Raw genomic sequence first — 22,950 nt, 5'->3', positions numbered from 1 at the left:
GGTACAGTCGAAATTTCTTTTGTCCGTTACTTTGATCTGCTCTTTGTCTTCCTATTCTGTCATGGCATTTGTGGATTCAGGCGCTGCCCTGAATTTGATGGACTTGGAGTTTGCAAGGCGCTGTGGGTTTGTCTTGGAGCCCTTGCAGTGTCCTATTCCATTGAGAGGAATTGATGCTACGCCTTTGGCCAAGAATAAGCCTCAGTATTGGACCCAGCTGACCATGTGCATGGCTCCTGCGCACCAGGAGGATATTCGCTTTCTGGTGTTGCATAATCTGCATGATGTGGTCGTGTTGGGGTTGCCATGGCTACAAGTCCATAACCCAGTATTAGATTGGAAATCGATGTCTGTGTCCAGCTGGGGTTGTCAGGGGGTACATGGTGATGTTCCATTTCTGTCTATCTCATCATCCACCCCTTCTGAGGTCCCAGAGTTCTTGTCTGATTACCGGGATGTATTCGATGAGCCCAAGTCCAATGCCCTACCTCCGCATAGGGATTGTGATTGTGCTATCGATTTGATTCCTGGTAGTAAGTTTCCTAAGTGTCGATTGTTTAATTTATCTGTACCTGAGCACGCCACTATGCGGAGTTACGTGAAGGAGTGTTTGGAGAAGGGTCATATTCGCCCGTCATCGTCGCCATTGGGAGCGGGGTTCTTTTTTGTGGCCAAGAAGGATGGTTTGCTGAGACCTTGTATTGATTACCGCCTTCTAAATAAAATTACGGACAAATTTCAGTACCCCTTGCCGCTGCTGTCTGATTTGTTTGCTCGGATTAAGGGGGCTAGTTGGTTCACCAAGATAGATCTTCGTGGTGCATATAATCTTGTGCGTATTAAACGAGGCGATGAATGGAAAACAGCATTTAATACGCCCGAAGGCCATTTTGAGTACCCGGTTATGCCATTCGGACTTTCTAATGCTCCATCAGTATTTCAGTCCTTTATGCATGACATCTTCCGAGAGTACCTGGATAAATTCCTGATTGTATACTTGGATGATATTTTGGTCTTCTCGGATGATTGGGAGTCTCATGTGAAGCAGGTCAGAATGGTGTTCCAGGTCCTGTGTGCTAATTCTTTGTTTGTGAAGGGGTCAAAGTGTCTCTTTGGTGTTCAGAAGATTTCATTTTTGGGGTTCATTTTTTCTCCTTCTACTATCGAGATGGACCCTGTTAAAGTTCAGGCCATTTATGATTGGACTCAGCCAACATCTCTGAAGAGTCTGCAGAAGTTCCTGGGCTTTGCTAATTTTTATCGTCGCTTCATCGCTAATTTTTCTAGTATTGCTAAACCGTTGGCTGATTTAACCAAGAAGGGTGCTGATGTGGTCAATTGGTCTTCTGCTGCTGTGGAAGCTTTTCAGGAGTTGAAGCGTCGTTTTTCTTCTGCCCCTGTGTTGTGCCAACCAGATGTTTCGCTTCCGTTCCAGGTCGAGGTTGATGCTTCCGAAATTGGAGCAGGGGCTGTTTTGTCGCAGAGAAGTTCTGATTGCTCGGTGATGAAACCATGCGCCTTCTTTTCCAGGAAATTTTCGCCTGCTGAGCGAAATTATGATGTTGGCAATCGAGAGTTGATAGCCATGAAGTGGGCATTCGAGGAGTGGCGTCATTGGCTTGAAGGAGCTAAGCATCGCGTGGTGGTCTTGACTGATCACAAAAACTTGACTTATCTCGAGTCTGCCAAACGGTTGAATCCTAGACAGGCTCGTTGGTTGCTGTTTTTCTCCCGTTTTGACTTTGTGGTTTCGTACCTTCCGGGCTCTAAAAATGTGAAGGCGGATGCCCTGTCTAGGAGTTTTGTGCCCGATTCTCCAGGTTTGTCTGAGCCGGCGGGTATTCTCAAAGAGGGGGTAATTTTGTCTGCCATCTCCCCTGATTTGCGGTGGGTGCTGCAAAAATTTCAGGCTAATAGACCTGACCGTTGCCCAGCGGAGAAACTGTTTGTCCCTGATAGGTGGACGAATAAAGTTATCTCTGAGGTTCATTGTTCGGTGTTGGCTGGTCATCCTGGAATCTTTGGTACCAGAGATTTGGTGGCTAGATCCTTTTGGTGGCCGTCTCTGTCGCGGGATGTGCGTTCTTTTGTGCAGTCCTGTGGGATTTGTGCTCGGGCTAAGCCCTGCTGTTCTCGTGACAGTGGGTTGCTTTTGCCCTTGCCGGGCCCGAAGAGGCCTTGGACACATATCTCTATGGATTTTATTTCGGATCTCCCCGTCTCTCAAAGAATGTCGGTCATTTGGGTAGTTTGTGATCGCTTCTCTAAGATGGTCCATTTGGTGCCCTTGTCTAAATTTGCCTTCCTCCTCTGATTTGGTGCCGTTGTTTTTCCAGCATGTGGTTCGTTTACATGGCATTCCAGAGAACATCGTTTCTGACAGAGGTTCCCAGTTTGTTTCGAGGTTTTGGCGAGCCTTTTGTGCTAGGATGGGCATTGATTTGTCTTTTTCCTTGGCTTTCCATCCTCAGACAAATGGCTAGACTGAACGAACCAATCAGACCTTGGAAACATATCTGAGATGTTTTGTTTCTGCTGATCAGGATGATTGGGTGTGCTTTTTGCCTTTGGCTGAGTTCGCCCTTAATAATCGGGCCAGCTCGGCTACTTTGGTTTCGCCGTTTTTCTGCAATTCTGGGTTCCACCCTCGTTTCTCTTCAGGGCAGATTGAGTCTTCGGACTGTCCTGGTGTGGATACTGTGGTGAATAGGTTGCAGCAGATTTGGACTCGTAGTGGACAATCTGACTTTGTCCCAGGAGAAGGCTCAACGTTTCGCTAACCGCAGGCGCTGTGTGGGTCCCTGACTTCGTGTTGGGGATTTGGTTTGGTTGTCATCTCGTTATATTCCTATGAAGGTTTCCTCTCCTAAATTTAAGCCTCGTTTCATTGGTCCATATAGGATTTCTGAGGTTCTTAATCCTGTGTCTTTTCGTTTGACTCTTCCAGCTTCTTTTTCCATCCATAACGTGTTCCATAGGTCATTGTTGCGGAGATACGTGGCACCTGTGGTTCCATCTATTGATCCTCCTGCTCCGGTTTTGGTTGAAGGGGAATTGGAGTATATTGTGGAGAAGATTTTGGATTCTCGTGTTTCGAGACGGAAACTCCAGTATTTGGTTAAGTGGAAGGGTTATGGTCAGGAAGATAATTCCTGGGTCTTTGCCTCTGATGTCCATGCTGCCGATCTGGTTCGTGCCTTTCATGTGGCTCATCCTGGTCGGCCTGGGGGCTCTGGTGAGGGTTCGGTGACCCCTCCTCAAGGGGGGGGTACTGTTGTGAATTCTGTGGCCAAGCTCCCTCCTGTGGTCGTGAGTGGTACTGCGGCTGGTTCTGTCTATAAGCTTCCTTTGGTGGATGAGAGTGGTACTGCGGCTTCTGAGTTTCCTTCCTCAGGTGATGAGGTTAAGTCGTTAGGTGCTGCTCTATTTAACTCCACCTGGTGCTTTGATCCTGGCCTCCAGTTAATGTTCTAGTATTGGTCTTGCTTCCTCCTGGATTGTTCCTGTGGCCTGTCTATCCTGCATAAGCTAAGTTTTGCTTATGTTATTTTTGTTTGCTATATTTTCTGTCCAGCTTGCTATATTGGTTTTTCTTGCTTGCTGGAAGCTCTGAGACGCAGAGGGAGCACCTCTGTACCGTTAGTCGGTGCGGAGGGTCTTTTTGCCCCTCTGCGTGGTTGTTTGTAGGTTTTTGTGTTGACCGCAAAGCTATCTTTCCTATCCTCGGTCTATTCAGTAAGTCGGGCCTCACTTTGCTAAATCTATTTCATCTCTGTGTTTGTATTTCATCTTTACTCACAGTCATTATATGTGTGGGGCTGCCTTTTCCTTTGGGGAATTTCTCTGAGGCAAGGTAGGCTTATTTTTCTATCTTCAGGGCTAGTTAGTTTCTCAGGCTCTGCCGAGTTGCATAGGGAGCGTTAGGCGCAATCCACGGCTACCTCTAGTGTGGTGTGATAGGATTAGGGATTGCGGTCAGCAGAGTTTCCACATCTCAGAGCTCGTCATATGTTTTTGGTAAATGTCAGGTCACTTTGTGTGCTCTGAACTTCAAGGTCCATTGTGGTTCTGAATTACCTGTTCATAACAGAGATGGCACACAGGACTGGCACAGAAGCACAAAGGCCAATATTAATCTCCCACTATTTTTTTTTTCAGGGAGAATTTAAAAACCAAAATAAAAAAAAACACTAGCCTTTCTGTGGCCCACAATTTGAGAGAGATGGCACAGACAGGACTGGCACAGAAGCACAAAGTCCAATATTAATCTCCCACTATTTTTTTTTTCAGGGAGAATTTAAAAACCAAAATAAAAAAAACCAGACACTAGGCTTTCTGTGCCGCAAAATTGGAGAGAGATGGCACACACAGGACTGGCACTCTAGCAGAAATGCCAATCTTAATCTCCCACTACTTTTTTTTGTTAGGGAGAATTGCCAAGAAATGTATTACACACTAGGCTTTCTGTGCCCCAAAATTGGAGAGAGATGGCACACACAGGACTGGCACTAGCAGAAATGCCAATCTTAATCTCCCACTCCTTTTTTTGGTTAGGGAGAATTACCAAGAAATCAGGGCCAGTATTACACACTAGGCTTTCTGTGCCCCAAAATTGGAGAGAGATGGCACACACAGGACTGGCACTAGCAGAAATGCCAATCTTAATCTCCCACTACTTTTTTTACTTAGGGAGAATTGCCAAGAAATCAGGGCCAGTATTACACACTAGGCTTTCTGTGCCCCAAAATTGGAGAGAGATGGCACACACAGGACTGGCACTCTAGCAGAAATGCCAATCTTAATCTCCCACTAATTTTTTTTTATTAGGGAGAATTAAAAAAAATAAATAAATAAAGGATTATAGACACTAGGCTTTCTGTGCCCCACAATTGTAGAGAGATGGCACACACGACTAGCACTCAAGCACAAATTCCAAGATTAATCTCCCACTATTTATTTTTTTTCAGGGAGAATTTAAAAAAAAAAAAAAAAAAGGGACTGTCCTACAATTACTATCTCCCTGCAGTTATCTCAGCCAGGTATGGCAGGCAGCAATAACAAGGAGTGGACTGCTGCACAAATTACATCAAAAGTGTGGACAAACAAACAAGATAGCTGTGCAGAAAGGAAGGAACAACAGGATTTGTGCTTTGAAAAAAGCAGTTGGTTTGCACAGCGGTGTACAAACAGCAATGCAGCTATCAGGGAGCCTTCTAGGGCAGCCCAATGAGCTACAGCGCTGAGGAAAAAAAATTTAGCTTCCACTGTCCCTGCAAACAAAAGTTGGTGTTGGACAGTGGAAATCGCTACAGCACAAGCGGTTTGGGGGTTAATGGACCCTGCCTAACGCTATCCCTGCTTCTGACGAAGCGGCAGAAACCTCTCCCTATGCTCAGATCAGCAGCAGTAACATGGCGGTCGGCGGGACCGCCCCTTTATAGCCCCTGTGACGCCACAGACAGCAAGCCAATCACTGCAATGCCCTTCTCTAAGATGGTGGGGACCAGGACCTATGTCATCACGCTGCCCACACTCTGCGTCCACCTTCATTGGCTGAGAAATGGCGCTTTTCGCGTCATTGAAACGCGACTTTGGCGCGAAAGTCGCGTACCGCATGGCCGACCCCACACAGGGATCGGGTCGGGTTTCATGAAACCTGACTGTGGGAAAAGTCGGCGACTTTTGAAAATGAACGATCCGTTTTGCTCAACCCTATGTATAATGTCTTCACATACCTCTCCGTAAGCCCTTATGCTTGAGGACATGCGCGCTATAGTAAAGGTACTGATGGATCGTTAGCACACTGGCTCGGCCCTGTTATGGGGCGGTGTCCAGTGGCCAGTGGGCGTGGCTTTCGGCTGTCTGTGACGGCGCTGTTTTTTTCATGCGTCGGTGGGGAGCCGGCGGGCATGCACACCTGGTCCTGGGCTTTCCCCATGCAGTGCATTAGGTGAGCCTGGGCTATCGCGTGCGCATGGCCGGTCGGTCACGTAACTGACGGGGGGCAGGTAAGTGGATACAGCTATGGAGCCTTGATTGGTTCTTAAATATGGGGTGTGTGTCGGCTCTGGTGGGCGTGCCTCTCGGCTGTCCTCGGCGGCGTTGCATGTTTTTTTCATGCTTTGCGTTGAAGTGGAGCCGGCGGGCGTGTGCACGGGAATCGGACACTTGCCTCAAGGAGTGAGTGAAGGGAGCTTATAGTGCCATGGATTACGATAATATGATCAGCCTGGGAGGCGGTTCTATGCAAGTAGGTACAGAGCCTGGATTGGCTCTACTACATGGGGCTTGATTTGTATTGGGGCCCCAGATTGGACCTTCACCAAAGGCATGGATTGGTTAACTATTAGTGATGTGATATAAGCTCAGCGATAGGCAGCTCACACCTACAATGGCCCCCTTGAGTTCTCTGATAGGCTTACACGTGACAGATAGTCTTGTTTATTTACGTTTTACTTCTGACATGTGCTTATCACTATGATCATGAACATTATTGTCAACAACGGGGACATTCAGTAACAATGCAATGAGATTTTAATCATGTATGTTTCACTATGTATATGTTTTTTATTGTTATTATGATCACCAGAGACCTTGTATGTAAATTTTGTGGGCGGACCGGATAGGTGGTGATGATCCACTTCCTATATAAGGCTGTCATTTTGAATATTATGTATGCTTGATAAAGACCCCCAGGGGTTGAAACGTTACACCTATGGCACAATAAAGTGTTTATCTTCTTCACCTGGATTGGATGCTGTCCTTCACTTCTGAATCGTTGGTATGTACTCCTCCAACCATTTTATGCTGCAGTGTGCTGTCAGCCGCTATTGTATTACTTGGACTATGTAGTCTGTCACCATCTGACGGAACCGTTGCCTCCTGCTGACTGGAGCCGCCGGTGATGGTGTAGACATTTGGGGCGGGCACACAAAAGTTTTCCACAGTTGGGCCATACTGGTCTTGCCTTGGGCAGAGGCACTGCTTCTGCTCCCTCTTTGTGCAGAGTCTCCTCCACTGCCTCGACGCACTGAGCTGTTTTGTAAAGCACTAGCAGCACTCCTCTCAGTTGGACTGGAGAAGATGATGGAATTCACCAGTGTGTCGTGGTACTCCCGCATTTTACGCTCCCGGGTCAACGCTGGGATGAGGTTTTGGACGTTGTCCCGGTAGCGAGGATCGAGGAGGGTGTACACCCAATAATCAGGCATGTTGAGAATGTGGTCGATGCGGCGGTCGTCTCTCAGGCACTGCAACATGAAATCAACCATGTGATGCAGACTGCCAACTGGCCCAGAAACGCTGTCCCTGCTTGAGACATGATCTCTGCCCGCTCTTCATCACCCCACCCTCGCTGTACACACTGACCACTGGACAATTGTGTAACTCCCTCCTCTGGACTGAGCTCTTCTTCCTCCATTGACTCCTCCTCATCCTCATCACAAAGTGTCACCTGCCTACCCCTTTGTGAGGATCCACGTGGCGCTGACTCTCCAGAAGCTGATGGAAAAGGTGACTCCTCATCCTCCACCTCTTCCACAACATCATCCCTTAACGCTTGCAGTGTTTGTTGAAGCAGGCAGATAAGGGGGACAGTCATGCTGACTAGTGCATCATCTGCACTTGCCATCCGCGTGGAATAATCGAAAGGACGCAAAACCTGGCAGACGTCCTTCATAGTGGCCCACTCTGTGGTTGTGAAGTCTGAACGGCGCTGACTGCGACTTCTTTGCGCCTGATGCAGCTGTTACTCCATTACTACTTGCTGCTGCTCACACAACCGCTCCAACATATGTAACCTGGAATTCCCCCTGGTAGGTAGGTCACATATGATGCGATGTTCCGGAAGGCGGAATCGGCGCTGCAGAGCAGCAATGCGGGATCTTGCCAAGCTGGAACGCCGCAAATGAGCACACTCTAGGCGGGCCTTGTGCAGCAGTGCATCAAGATCCGGATAATCCCTCAGAAAACTCTGCACAACCAAATTGAGCACATGTGCCAGACATGGGATGTGAGTGAGGTTGCCAAGGGCCAAACCTGCCACCAGATTTCGGCCATTGTCACACACTACCATGCCTGGCTGGAGATTCGATGGCACAAACCACACATCGCTCTCCTGCTTGATGGCATTCCAGAGCTCATGCTCTGTGTGGCTTTGATTCCCCAAAGAAACTAATTTCAAGACGGCCTGTTGACGTTTGGCCACGGCTGTGCTCATGTCGGTCGTAACAGGTAAACGTTCACGGGTCCTGCAGCGATGATTCTGAGGAACTTGTGTATGAGGAGGAGTCAATGCGTACAGACTGGATTCCTGCAATCCTTGGAGTGGGCAGGACACGTCCTGCGCCACTCGCACGATCTGTACCCGGCTCAACAACATTAACCCAATGGGCAGTGAGGGAAAGGTATCGCTCTTGTCCATGTTGACTGGTCCACGCATCGGTGGTGAGGTGGACCTTGCTAATGACGGCGTTCAGTAGCGTGTGTTTTATGTGTCCCTCCACATGCTTGTGCAGGGCAGGGACGGCTTGCCTGCTGAAATAAAAGCGGCTGGGCACCTTGTACTGTGGGACTGCCAATGCCATCAAGTCACAGAAGCTGTCAGTCTCCACCAGCCTGAATGAGAGCATTTCCAGTGACAGAAGTTTGGCAATGCCTGCATTCAGAGCCTGTGCTTGGGGGTGGTTTGCCGAGAATGGCCGCCTTTTCTCCCATGCCTGCACTACTGATGGCTGTAGACTAGGCTGGGAGTGTGAGGATGACTGGGAACGTGGTGCTGTGGGTGGAATTACGCTAGGTCTCTGGACAACAGTGCCAGAGGTTCTTCCATGGCGATCCTGGGAGAAAGCCGAACCAGCTGTGTGTGAGCTGGAGGAAGAGGCAACACGAGCTGAAGAGGTGGTAGCTGCCGCTGTTGGTTGGCCTAGGTCTTCAGTGTGTTTTTGTAACTCCACCGCGTGCCTGGTCCGCACATGTTTCCACATATTTGTGGTATTGAGGTTGCTGACACTTTTCCCTCTTTTGACTTTCTGATGACACAGCTTGCATTTGACAAAACAAATTTCATCTTCAACTGTGTCAAAAAAGGACCAGGCACTGCAAGTCTTGGGAGTGCCCTTTTTGGCTTTTGGAAGAGACAGGCTCCTAACGGGTGCCAAAGTGGAGGCTACAGGCTCCGCAGTCTTCCCCCTCCCACTCCCTCTTTGGCCCGTTTGGGGAATCTCTTCCTCAGAGCTGCTCCCACCACCTTCCTGTTCCTCACGCTACGATGGGTCAAGGACCTCATCATCTCCACTACCCTCTGCCACCAACTGCTGCTCCTGGGTAGTCTCGGCAGCACAGTACGCACCAGAAAGCGGCACCTGAGTTTCATCATCAGATGCGTACTGCGCTGTGGTCACCGGAGGCATTGGCCCACCCGCCTCTTCAGAGTCAGAGAGACAAAGCTGTTGGGCATCACTGCACACTGCCTCTTCTTCCATTTCTCCAATGCTGCTTGGCTGGCCCTCTGTTTCCAAGCCAAGAGATTCAGAGAACAGAAGTAGAGACGGCTCCTGTCCTGGGCTCTCTGACTGCCTGGCCAATTTGGCAGGTGGTGAAAAGACAGATGGCTGGTCTCCAGTGGTCTGTGCCTGAGAGGATGTGGCACGAATTGAAGTCGATGCCGATGCGTTAGCTGCCATCCATCCGACAACGGCTTCAATTTGATCTTCATGCAGCAGCGGTGCACGGCGCTCTCCTACAAAGCTGCGCATGAAGGACTGTTCCCTGCTGAAACTGGGTGATGATGAGTCACCGGTGCCCGCAGCAGGCACAGAATCACCACGTCCTCTCCCTGCTCCTCTCCCTGCTCCGCGCCCACGCCCACGTGCCTTACTCCCTGTCCTCTTCATCTTGGTTGACAGATAAAGATAAGCAGAAAAGTACTAAGGCCTTAGTGTACTTATTCCTTAAATGCTCCTCCTAACAGGTATAAGAAACACTAATTTTCTAAAGTGTGGACTAGAATTTATTATCAGTTAATGTGGCCTACACAACTGTTAAGTGGTGTTTGGTGAACTTTACTTTTTTTTTGGGGGGGCAGATCGGACTACAGAGCGAGTTTCACTCACACGGAGACCGTGCAGACAGCCGTAAACGGCGCTGCAAAGCCCAAAAACACTCCTCTAGGTTATCCTATGTAGTGTTTTTCCACAATTTAGCTGGAGACGGGTGGAAAGCCACTAATAGGAAATTTGAGAAAAAATGTGCAGCAGGCTGCACTATTAGCAAAAAAGGACAAGTTTTTTTACGGTATGAGACAGTGACGAACCCTGAGCTGAATACAACCGGCTGTGGCTGCACACAGATTACAGGGCGAGCTGCACTCACATGGAGACCGTGCAGACAGCCGTAAACGGCGCTGCAAGGCCCAAAACCCTCCTCTAGGTTATCCTATGTAGTGTTTTTCCACAATTTAGCTGGAGACAAGTGGAAAGCCACTAATAGGAAATTTGAGAAGAAATGTGCAGCAGGCTGCACTATGAGCAAAAAAGGACAAGTTTTTTTACGGTATGAGACAGTGACGAACCCTGAGCTGAATACAACCGGCTCTGGCTGCACACAGACTACAGGGCGAACTGCACTCACACGGAGACCGTGCAGACAGCCGTAAACGGCGCTGCAAGGCCCAAAAACCCTCCTCTAGGTTATACTATGTAGTGTTTTTCCACAATTTAGCTGGAGACAGGTGGAAAGCCACTAATAGGACTAATAGGAAATTTGAGAAAAAATGTGCAGCAGGCTGCACTATGAACAAAAAAGGACAAGTTTTTTTTACGGTATGAGACAGTGACGAACCCTGAGCTGAATACAACCGGCTCTGGCTGCACACAGACTACAGGGCGAACTGCACTCACACGGAGACCATGCAGACAGCCGTAAACGGCGCTGCAAGGCCCAAAAACCCTCCTCTAGGTTATCCTATGTAGTGTTTTTCCACAATTTAGCTGGAGACGGGTGGAAAGCCACTAATAGGAAATTTGAGAAAAAATGTGCAGCAGGCTGCACTATGAGCAAAAGAGGACAATGGATAGAACAGTATGAGGCAGTGTGAACCCCCCCTGAGCTGAATACAACCAGCTATGGCTGCACACAGACTACAGAGTGAGCTGAACACACACACACACACAAGAGAGACCTTGCAGAACGCTGTTAAAACAGCGCTGCAAGGCAAGAGCAAGGTGAACACACAGCGGTTGCTAAATTAGCCTGGGAAAAGCGCAGTGAAGCAATTCGCTATCTCAACTGGCCCTCAGTTAGAACACAGCGTCCTGTCCCTAACTGAAATCACAGCAGAGTGAGTGCAAAATGGCGACAAGCGTTTTTTATAGTGCATCATGACATCATTTCAGCAGCCAATCACAGCCTTGCCAGTAGTTACATGCCCACCATGCTAAACAGGATGTGCCCACACTTCCATTCATTCCTCATTGGCTGCTGCGTGCAGTTTGAATTCTGGGAACTTTCGACTCTGGTATCCGATATGCGGTAAATATCGGAAATCGGTATCGGAATTCCGATACCGCAAATATCGGCCGATACCCGATACTTGCGGTATCGGAATGCTCAACACTAATAATAAGTCCAAGTCTTCCAGGAGCAAGGTGACAAGTAAACTGCAGACTTGATTCTGAAGCACTGATTAAACAGCTGATACTGCTTAAAAGGGCAAGTGGCAGAGAACAGGGCAGAAACATTGAAACTGAGAACTCCATGCTGGTTAAGGGCAAAGTAGATACAGCAGAACAGAAAGCAAAATGGCCGACAGGAAAAACTAGGTTCTACTAAAAAGAACAGCAGATATAGCAAATTGTCTAAAACCTTACATTACTCCTCCCTTAGGGACAGCCTCCGGATGACCCCAGACCCGGCTTGTCTGGGTACCTCTGATGGAACTGGCGAAGTAAGCGAGGAGCATTAATGTTATCAACCGGTTCCCATGAGTTGTCTTCAACTGAGTAGCCTTGCCACTTAATCAGGTATTGTAGCTGATTTCTATGCAACCTAGAATCCAGAATCTTTTCCACTACAAATTCCTCCTGCCATCAATCAGCACTGGGTCAGGATGAGGAGAAGAACGTCCAGGAAACATATTGGGTACTGCTGCCTTTAGTAGGGAAACGTGAAAAACAGAGTGAATTCTCATGGTTTTGGGCAGACGAAGACGTCAAGCCACGCCACTTACAATCTTACTGATCCTGTAGGGACCAATGTACTTATGTCCCAATTTGGATAATGGAATCCTTAAAGGGACTCTGTCACCTGAATTTGGAGGGAACAATCTTCAGCCATAGGGGTGGAGTTTTCGGGTGTTTGATTCACCCTTTCCTTACCCGCTGGCTGTAATATTGGATTGAAGTTCATTCTCTGTCCTCCATAGTACACGCCTGCCCAAGGCAAGATTGCCTTGTGCAGGCATGTACTACGGAGAATAGAGAATGAACTTCAATCCAATATTGCAGCCAGCATGCAGCCAGCGGGTAAGGAAAGGGTGAATCAAACACCTGAAAACCCCACCCCTATGGCTGAAGATTGTTCCCTCCAAATTCAGGTGACAGAGTCTCTTTAACTTAAGGTTCTTAGTTGACAGCCAGACCAAGTCTCCTACCTTGAAGGCTGGTACGGGTTTACGAAATTTATCAGCTGCTCTCTTATATTTCTCCTGAGCCGATTCCAGATTCTCTTTTAGAAGATCAACATTCCGTTGTAGGGAAGCGATTCTGTCGGCCACAGCTGGCAGAGGCGTATCCATAGGAAATTGAGGAAGTATGTTAGGATGATAACCTAGATTAGCATAAAAAAGAGACTGCTTAGTGGAGGCACTCTGAGCGTTATTATAAGAAAATTCAGCCAAAGGAAGTAAATCCACCCAATCATCCTGTAGGTGGCAGATAAAGCAGCAGAGATACTGCTCCAGGGTCTGGTTGGTCCGTTCTGTCTGGCCATTAGTCTGAGGATGAAAGGCAGAAGAAAGATTTACTTTAATGTCCAATGCGGCACAGAAATTCTGCCAAAACCTTGAAGTGAATTGCACCCCTCGATCAGAAATGACCTCATCCGGTAGTCCATGCAAACGAAACACATCTTGAATTATTAAATCTGCGGTCTGTTTAGCAGTGGGTAAGCCCCTACAGGGAATAAAGTGAGCTGCCTTTGTCAAATGATCCACCACCACCAAAATGGTGTTTTCCCTTGCAAGGTTGGCAACTCCACAATTAAATCCATGGAAATGGATCCCCATGGACGGGATGGGGTGGGTAGGGGTTGTAATAGACCCGTCGGTGAAGAACGTGGTGTCTTGCATTTCGAACACACTTCGCATGAAGAGACATAAATTAGAACATCTTTTCTATAAGTGGGCCACCAAGAAACGAGAAAGGAATTCTTGAGTCATTAGGACTCCTCTATGTCCCGCTATCTTAGAGTCATGGATGAGTTGTTGTACTCTCAGTCTGACCGTTTCAGGTATATACAAACGTTGGCCCTGAAACCACACACCATTCTTATAACCATGACTTACATTCCTAGGAGGTTGCTCCAGAAAGGAATCCGAATGGTATGCCTCCTTGATGTCATTAAGTAGGTCTTGATTGTGAATCACTCCCAGGAACCTGGAATCGGGAAGAATAGTCTTAGGAGTAGTGAATGGAGAGGTCTCAGTTGAATGGATCCTAGAGAGTGCATCTGCCTTTCCATTGCACGACCCTGGCCTATAAGAGATTACAAAATTGAATTGATTCAAGAACAGACTCCAACGAGCCTGGCGAGGAGTCAGGCACTTAGCTGATCTGATAAATTCAAGATTGCGATGATCGGTCAGGATGACTATCCACTGTGCAGTTCCCTGAAGATGATGTCTCCATTCCTTGAAGGCAGCAATGATGGCCAACAATTCTCTATTGCCCACGTCGTAGTTCTTTTCTGCTGCAGACAACCGCTGTGAAAAAAATTCTTCTCACCTGTTCTCTGGGAGAGTATAGCTCCGATGGCACAGTCAGAGGCATCCACCTCTACTATGAAGGCCAGTTCTGGGTTGGGATGCACTAGGATAGGTGCTGTGGTAAATTTACTCTTCATGTGAGAAAACGCTTCTTGGGCTTGAGGAGTCCAGGTGAAGATAAATCTTTTACGGGTAAGTTGCGTGATAGGTGACACTACCTCAGAAAAGTTCCTAATAAAACGCCTGTAGAAATTGGCAAACCCGATGAAGCGCTGTACTTCCTTCACATTCTTAGGAACTGGCCAGTTCTTGATGGCTTAGGTCTTACTTTCATCCATACAAATTCCTCGTGATGACATTACATACCCCAAAAATTGAATCTCGGTCTGATGGAATTCGCATTTTTCAAGTTTGATGTAAAGATGATTCTGTCGTAGGAGTTCTAAGACCAACTTCACGTGTCCATGATGTTCCTCTGTAGAGTTAGAAAAAAATCAAAATATCATCTAAATAAATCACTACAAAAGTATCCAAAAGATCCCTGAAAATGTTGTTCACTAAATGTTGGAAAGTTGCTGGGGCATTACATAGACCGAACGGCATGACTAAGAATTCAAAATGTCCACAATGTGATCTGAATGTGGTCTTCCATTCATCCCCAGGTCTAATACAGACCAAATTATAGGCTCCACAGAGATTCAGTTTAGAAACATTTTTGGCATGCCGTACTCTCTCCAATAACTCAGGGATCAAAGGCAGTGGGTAACGGTTTCTGATAGTAACCTTATTAAGCTCCCAGTAATCTATGCAGGGTCTAAGAGATCCATCTTTCTTCTTCACAAAGAAGATGGGTGCACCTGCAGGAGATGAGGAGTGGCGTATGAAGCCTTTGGCTAAATTCTCATCAATATAGTCCTTCAAAGCCTTTAGCTCGGGCCCTGCCAAAGGGTAGATCGTACCAAAGGGTATACCTGCTCCTGGCAAGAGTTTAATTGGACAATCATATGGACGATGAGGGGGAAGCTGATTAGCGTTCCTCTTGTCACATACGTCGGCATACTCATGGTACATAGCTGGTAGCTCTGAAAGCGTGGAGGATCCCTCAGGAACAGCACAAGCTGCAACTTCTGGACCTATCTGTTTCTCCGGGAAGTGCAGCTCCTTGGTCTCCCAGTTAATTTTAGGGTTCTGAGCCTGCAGCCACGGCAGCCCTAAAATGATGGGAAAATGGGGAGAAGCGATAAGCATAAAAGACAGTCTCTCTTGATGATTTTTACCCATGAACACCTTCAAGGGTTCCGTCTCCTGATCCACTGGTCCAGAGTTTAACAGGGAGCCATCCACAGTCTCCATCTGTACAGGAGTAGTCTTCTTCACGGGACGTATCCCATATTTCTGGGCAAAAGAGATGTCCATAAAATTGCCGCTTACCCCTGAGTCAATCATGGCAGAGCTACACACCCATACCAAGTCAACCCAGAGTTTGATGGAGAGGGAACAACGAGAGTTGTTCTTCTTACAGCTCAACTGGGATACTGTTGGGGAAACTTGAAAAATTGCTGCATTTATACAATCATAAGGCTCTGAAATAATGGAGTTTAAGTCCGAGAAGTCAGTATCTATAGCTGCAGATCTCCCTAGAACTTGAGATTCGGATTTGACAGATCCCCTTTCACAGCACTCACAGTGTATGACTGCTGCAGCAGTTTTACGAGAATGGTTGGGGCAGCTTGTAATGAAATTCCCTGACTTACCACAATAGAAACATAGATGTTCTTTTAGTCGATGTTCCTTGCGGGCATCACTCACCCGTCTCTGTAAGGAGTCCACCTGCATTGGTTCAGGTTCTGGTTCCCGTGTGGTCCGGCTCACAGACTCCTTAGCTGGGGAGGAAGGCAGGAAATGATTAGGACGATTAATTTCAGACCATCTCTCCTGTCTGCGATTAGTAAGACGGGCATCAATACGGATGCAGTAGTTCAGGGGTGTCAAACTGCATTCCTCGAGGGCCGAAAACCATGCGTGTTTTCAAGATTTCCTTAGCATTGCACAAGGTGCTGCAATCATTATGTGTGTAGGTGATTAAATTATCACCTGTGCAGTACAAGGAAATCCTGAAAACATGACCTGGTTGCAGCCCTCGAGGAATGCAGTTTGACACCCCTGCAGTAGTTAATAAAGTCTCCCAATGCGGTGGGAGGGTCGGCATGAGCAAGTTCGTCTTTAATCATTGGAGACAACCCTTTACGGAAAATTGATTTTTTTGCGGAACTGTCCCAAGTGGTATCGAATGCCCATCTCCTGAAATCCAAGGCATATTCAGCTACTGAGTGCTTACCTTGGCGCAAAGCCAACATGGCTGCTTCAGCTGTTGCACCTCGGTTTGGGTCATCACAAACCTGCCCCATGGCTGAAATGAAAGTGGAGTGCCCCCAGACACAGGGCCACAAGTCACTTGGTACCGGTCCCTTCTCCTTCGGTTCTGCGGCTGTCACGGTGGTTGGACCCGGTCGTGACCCTGCTAAGGGGCGTCCAATGGAAATGGTAGTACAGTCTGTCAGTAGTTCGTGACACCATCTGTGGTGTTCGGTCAGGGCGACCGACGCTGCTGTGGGGTCCGCTGGGGTGATGGAATGGCAGCTGGATGGTATACCTTCCCACAGGTGAAGTATGTCCCCAGGGCTTCCCAGTAAGGTAGATGGTGATGGTGTGAGGTGCAGGCAATAACGAGGACACAGGGTTGCAGTCTCTTTACCTTTTACTGAAGGCTTCAGTACACTCAGTCCAGAGCACGTTCAACCGGGCTATCAGAGACCGGCCGGTCCGATGGGCACATCCAGAGTTTCCCTCGCAGATGGAAATCGTTGCCTACCAATAGCGCCTGTGTGTTGTAGTCCTACCCTGCTGAGCATTCGGAATAGTCCTCACAACTGCTGCTCTCGTTCGTTCGTTCTCAACAGCTTCCTCTCTCTCTCTCTCTCTCGTTCTTTGGTTCCAGATGTTGCTAGTTTCTAACGTCCCCCAGATAAAGTATGGCTAGGACGCCACCCGTTTGACGGGAAGGCTTGTAGGTCTTCCGGGACCCTAGAGACGCCCCCCTCCCAATGTTGCCCCCTATGTCTTCGTAGGTGTAGAAGGTAGACAGCCAACCTATAATCAACTGTCCAGCGGAATTTGAAGTAAGGCCTGAAGTCAGTTACTCCTACGGTGATCCGGCCACCGACTACGCGCCTCAGTAAGATGTTGTCTTCCTCTCTCGGCACGACTCTTACTGGCTCTCCTTTGTGCTGATCTCGTTTACACTGTTCCACAATATTCTTCCCCTCTTGTCTCTTCCTTAGGATACCGCCGCAAGGTGTGCAGGCGCGGTTCCGTAACGTTTTGTTCTGTTCACTAGGCACCTGCCAGGTTCCCACGCCTGACAGGGACCCCCCTGCGTCTTCTCCCCCGCAACACCCCCTGCCACGGGATGTTGCCTAGTTCCAACCCAGTCAGCTTTCTAACTAACTTCCTCCCCAGCCCCTAGTTTTACCAGTGTGGGGAGTGGCCCAATAAATGAAGCCTTTTCCTCCCCCTAGTGGCCGGAGTGTGAAGTGTAATGTGTTCTGGTGATACCTGGTCAGGAGAGCTCCTTAGTGCCATCGGACGTACCGCTACTCGCCTTGGGGCCATACTGCAACGACCAGGTCTCTGGGGCGCTGCAAAAGCTTCAAGATTATTTAGACATTCATCCTCAGTCTCAATCACGGGGTTTGCCCACATCAGAGCTTTGTTGGAGAGCAGCATGATTATGGTTAACACCTTGGATCATTCAGAGAGAAATTGTGAAGCATGAGCAGAGAAAAACAGTTTGCATTGATTAATAAATCCCCTAAATTTTTCCCGTTCACCGCCAAAACTGAAAGGTAGCAACTTTGGAAACCCAGAACCCGGGGATGTGGATGGTGCCAGGACTTGTTCCTCCAGAGCCTCAATCCTGGTTCGCAATTCCTGCGTATTTTGTCCGAAAACTTGCAAGTTGTGATTATTACGATCTTGCTGGCTTGCAAAGCTGGTCTTTAAAGCCTGAATATACGCAAGAATCTTATCAGTAATGCCACATAAGTCTTTTACACGAGCCTCCATCTTTGGAAGAGAGAAAAGAGCACACAATAGTGTTTACCTGTGGTAACACACCTGGCTGAAAAAAGGGAATGCGCTCACCTGAAATGGTTGTGAGAAGTCACAACCACTGTCGTCACAGAATGTATAAATTAATATCTTCCCAGATCCTTTAAGATAGAAATGCTGGAAGAGAAACAAGGGCGCACAATAGTGTTTACCTGTGCTAACACACCTGGATGAGAAAAAAAAAAAGAATGCGCTCACCTGAAATGGTTGTGGGAAGTCACAACCACTATCATCACAGAAGGTATAACTGGATATCTGGCATTCACAGTCCACAGCAGACTCGGCGTTCCCAGACCCAGCAGACACTAACGTTGGCTTCAGAATCTTGTCAAATATAAAATACAGTCTGTATAGAGTCTTGTGCTTGGGTGCAAGGAAACACAGAAGACACAGACTTGTTTAAGTAGTTCTTGTATTACTTCATACAAGTAAGGGTTAACACAGTTGCAGGCAGGATACAAGACAGGCAGGAATAAACCTTAAGTCCATCTAGTCACAGAAACAGGTTAAAGGTTCTCTCTCTACTTCCCTTGCAAATGTTGATGGTAAGCTGAAAGATTCCTGAGTCCACACATGTCCAAGGATCTGAAGTAGAAGGTGGTAGGATAATAAGTCCAAGTCTTCCAGGAGCAAGGTGACAAGTAAACTGCAGACTTGATTCTGAAGCACTGATTAAACAGCTGATGCTGCTTAAAAGGGCAAGTCGCAGAGAACAGGGCGGAAACATTGAAACTGAGAACTCCATGCTGGTTAAGGGCAAAGTAGATACAGCAGAACAGAAAGCAAAATGGCCGACAGGAAAAACTAGGTTCTACTAAGAATAACAGCAGATATAGCAAATTGCCTAAAACCGTACAATCGCAAGCCCACGGCCACCAACAGCCTTCTACAATTTCACAGTTTCCACCCCCTAGGAATGGGGTCCTGACTGGACAATTTCCTAACGACTAGGCGAAATTACACATGCAATGAAGATTTTCACAGACAAGTAGGACACCTCACGGTTAGACTTAAACAACGAGGATAACCTAGAAAGGTGATCTCCATGACCTACCAGCGAGTGAAAAATCACAAGAATCCCTTCTAATACCCAACCACAAACCTTGATTCATTACGAGTTACATCAGTGAGTGGATCCAGGTAAGGAATATTCTACAAAGTCATTTTAACATCTTAACAACGGATGCACAAATGGCTCCCATTGCGAGCAATCACCACCTATTGACAGCAAGAACGTCCCCCAACCTCATGGACATCCTTTTAATAAATCACTTCTCTAGACTGACTCACAGATTGAACAGGGGCATATCTTTAAAAGGCTCATCCCCCTGTGGAGACTGCAACATATGCCAATACATGACCCCACCAGAGACACCTTTTCTAATCCCTTAGGGTAGCGTCACACAGTGGCATTTTGATCGCTACGACGGCACGATTTGTGACGTTCCAGCGATATATCCGTGACGTTCCAGCGATCTCGCTGTGTCTGACACACTCCTGCGATCAGGGACCCCGCTGAGAATCATACGTCGTAGCAGATCGTTTGAAACTTTCTTTCGTCGTCTAGTGTCCCGCTGTGGCGGCATGATCGCATGGTGTAACAAAGGTGTGCACAATATTGTATACGATGTGCGCATAGTAACCAACGGCTTCTACATCGCACATACGTCATGAAATTATCGCTCCAGCGTCGTACATTGCAAAGTGTGACAGCAGTCTACGACGCTGGAGCGATATTGTTACGATGCTGGAGTGTCACGGATCGTGCCGTCGTAGCGATCAAAATGCCACTGTGTGACGGTACCCTTAGACTCCGCACAGTATGCTTTTAGGTCTTGCATTAATTGTAAAGGTACCGTCACACATAACGATATCGTTAACGATATCGTTGCTTTTTGTGACGTAGCAACGATATCGTTAAGGAAATCGTTATGTGTGACAGCGACCAACGATCAGGCCCCTGCTGGGAGATCGTTGGTCGCTGAAGAAAGTCCAGAACTTTATTTCGTCACTGGATCTCCCGCTGACATCGCTGGATCAGCGTGTGTGACACCGATCCAGCGATGTCTTCACTGGTAACCAGGGTAAACATCGGGTTACTAAGCGCAGGGCCACGCTTAGTAACCCGATGTTTACCCTGGTTACCAGCGTAAAAGTAAAAAAAAACAAACAGTACATACTTACCTACCGCTGTCTGTCCCCGGCGCTCAGCTTCTCTGCACTCCTCTGCACTGACTGTGAGCGTCGGTCAGCCGGAAAGCAGAGTGGTGACGTCACCGCTCTGCTTTCCGGCCGCTGTGCTCACAGCCAGTACAGAGAAGCAGAGCGCCGAGGACAGACACCGGAAGGTAAGTATGAAGCGTTTGTTTTTTTTACTTTTACGCTGGTAACCAGGGTAAACATCGGGTTACTAAGCGCGGCCCTGCGCTTAGTAACCCGATGTTTACCCTGGTTACCGGCATTGTTGGTCGCTGGAGAACTGTCTGTGTGACAGCTCTCCAGCGACCAAACAGCGACGCTGCAGCGATCCGGATCGTTGTCGGTATCGCTGCAGGGTCGCTTAGTGTGACGGTACCTTAAGACTAAGGCCGGCGTCACACACAGCGTAAAACAATACGGTCCGTATATTACGGCCGTAATACGCTGAAAAGTCCCGAAAATAGTGGTCCGTAGCTCCTCCGTAGGCAGGGTGTGTCAGCGTTTTTTGCGCATGCCATCCTCCGAATGTAATACGTATGTCATCCGTACTGTGTGGTTTTCTCGCAGGCTTGCAAAACCAACATACCGCTATAGAAGTGATCCATGTGTCCCAAAAAAAAAAAAAAAAAAAAAAAAATAAAAATATATATATATATATATATATATATATATATATATATATATACTGTCTATATATATATATATATATATATATATATACATATATATATATATATATATATGTCAGTAGACACATATATGTATATATATTAATATTTTTTCCAGCGCTATATAGCTTGAAAGCCGGTAATTCAATTGCTGGCTTTTTCTTTCTCCTTCCTAAACCCGACATGATTTGAGACATGGTTTACATACAGTAAACCATGTCTTCTCTCCATTTTTTTTGCAGATTCCACACTACTAATGTCAGTAGTGTGTATCTGCAAAATCTGGCCGTTCTATCTACTAAATTAAAGGGTTAAATGGCAGAAAAAATTGGCGTGGGCTCCCGCGCAATTTTCTCCGCCAGAGTAGTAAAGCCAGTGACTGAGGGCAGATATTAATAGCCTGGAGAGGGTCCACGGTTATTGGCCCCCCCTGGCTAAAAACACCTGCCCCCAGCCACCCCAGAAAAGGCACATCTGGAAGATGCGCCTATTCTGGCACTTGGCCACTCTCTTCCCATTCCCGTGTAGCAGTGGGATATGGGGTAATGAAGGGTTAATGCCACCTTGCTATTGTAAGGTGACATTAAGCCAAATTAATAATGGAGAGGCGTTAATTATGACACCTATCCATTATTAATCCAATACTAGTAAAGGGTTAAATAAAACACAAACACATTATTTAAAATTATTTTAATGAAATAAAAACAATGGTTGTTGGAGTATTTTATTCTACGCCCAATCCAGTCACTAAAGACCCTCGTTCTGTAACAAAAAAAACATAATAAACCAACAATATCCTTACCCTCCGCAGATCTGTAACGTCCAACGATGTAAATCCATCTGAAGGGGTTAAAATAATTTGCATCCACGAGCTTTGCTAATGCAATGATGCTCATGGCTGCAAAAACCCCGGAAAATGAAGGTAAAGTAGGTCAATGACCTATATTTACCTTCATTTGCGGTGAGGCGCCCTCTGCTGGTTGTTCCTAGATCGTGGGAACTTTCCTAGAAAGCTCCCAGGCTCGAGTTCATATGAGGACAACCAGCAGAGGGCGCCTCACCGCAAATGAAGGTAAATATAGGTCATTGACCTACTTTACCTTCATTTTCCGGGGGTTTTGCAGCCATGAGCATTATTGCATTAGCAAAGCTCGTGGATGCAAATTATTTTAACCCCTTCAGATGGATTTACATCGTTGGACGTTACAGATCTGCGGAGGGTAAGGATATTGTTGGTTTATTATGTTTTTTTTGTTACAGAACGAGGGTCTTCAGTGACTGGATTGGGCGTAGAATAAAATACTCCAACAACCATTGTTTTTATTTCATTAAAATAATTTTAAATAATGTGTTTGTGTTTTATTTAACCCTTTACTACAATTGGATTAATAATGGATAGGTGTCAGAATTGACGCCTCTCCATTATTAATTTGGCTTAATGTCACCTTACAATAGCAAGGTGGCATTAACCCTTCATTACCCCATATCCCACCGCTACACGGGAATGGGAAGAGAGTGGCCAAGTGCCAGAATAGGCGCATCTTCCAGATGTGCCTTTTCTGGGGTGGCTGGGGGCAGGTGTTTTTAGCCAGGGGGGGCCAATAACCGTGGACCCTCTCCAGGCTAATAATATCTGCCCTCAGTCACTGGCTTTACTACTCTGGTGGAGAAAATTGCGCGGGAGCCCACGCCAATTTTTTCCACCATTTAACCCTTTAATTTAGTAGATAGAACGGCCAAATTTTGCAGATACACACTACTGACATTAGTAGTGTGGAATCTGCAAAAAAAATGGAGAGAAGACATGGTTTACTGTATGTAAACCATGTCTCATATCATGTCGGGTTTAGGAAGGAGAAAGAAAAAGCCGGTAATTGAATTACCGGCTTTCAAGCTGTATAGCGCTGGAATAAATATTAATATATATACATA

Source organism: Ranitomeya imitator, chromosome 7 (genome assembly GCF_032444005.1).
Source record: "Ranitomeya imitator isolate aRanImi1 chromosome 7, aRanImi1.pri, whole genome shotgun sequence".
Taxonomy (NCBI): Eukaryota; Metazoa; Chordata; class Amphibia; order Anura; family Dendrobatidae; genus Ranitomeya; species Ranitomeya imitator.
The sequence above is the reverse complement of the archived record's forward strand: the minus strand, read 5'-3'. Positions refer to the sequence as shown.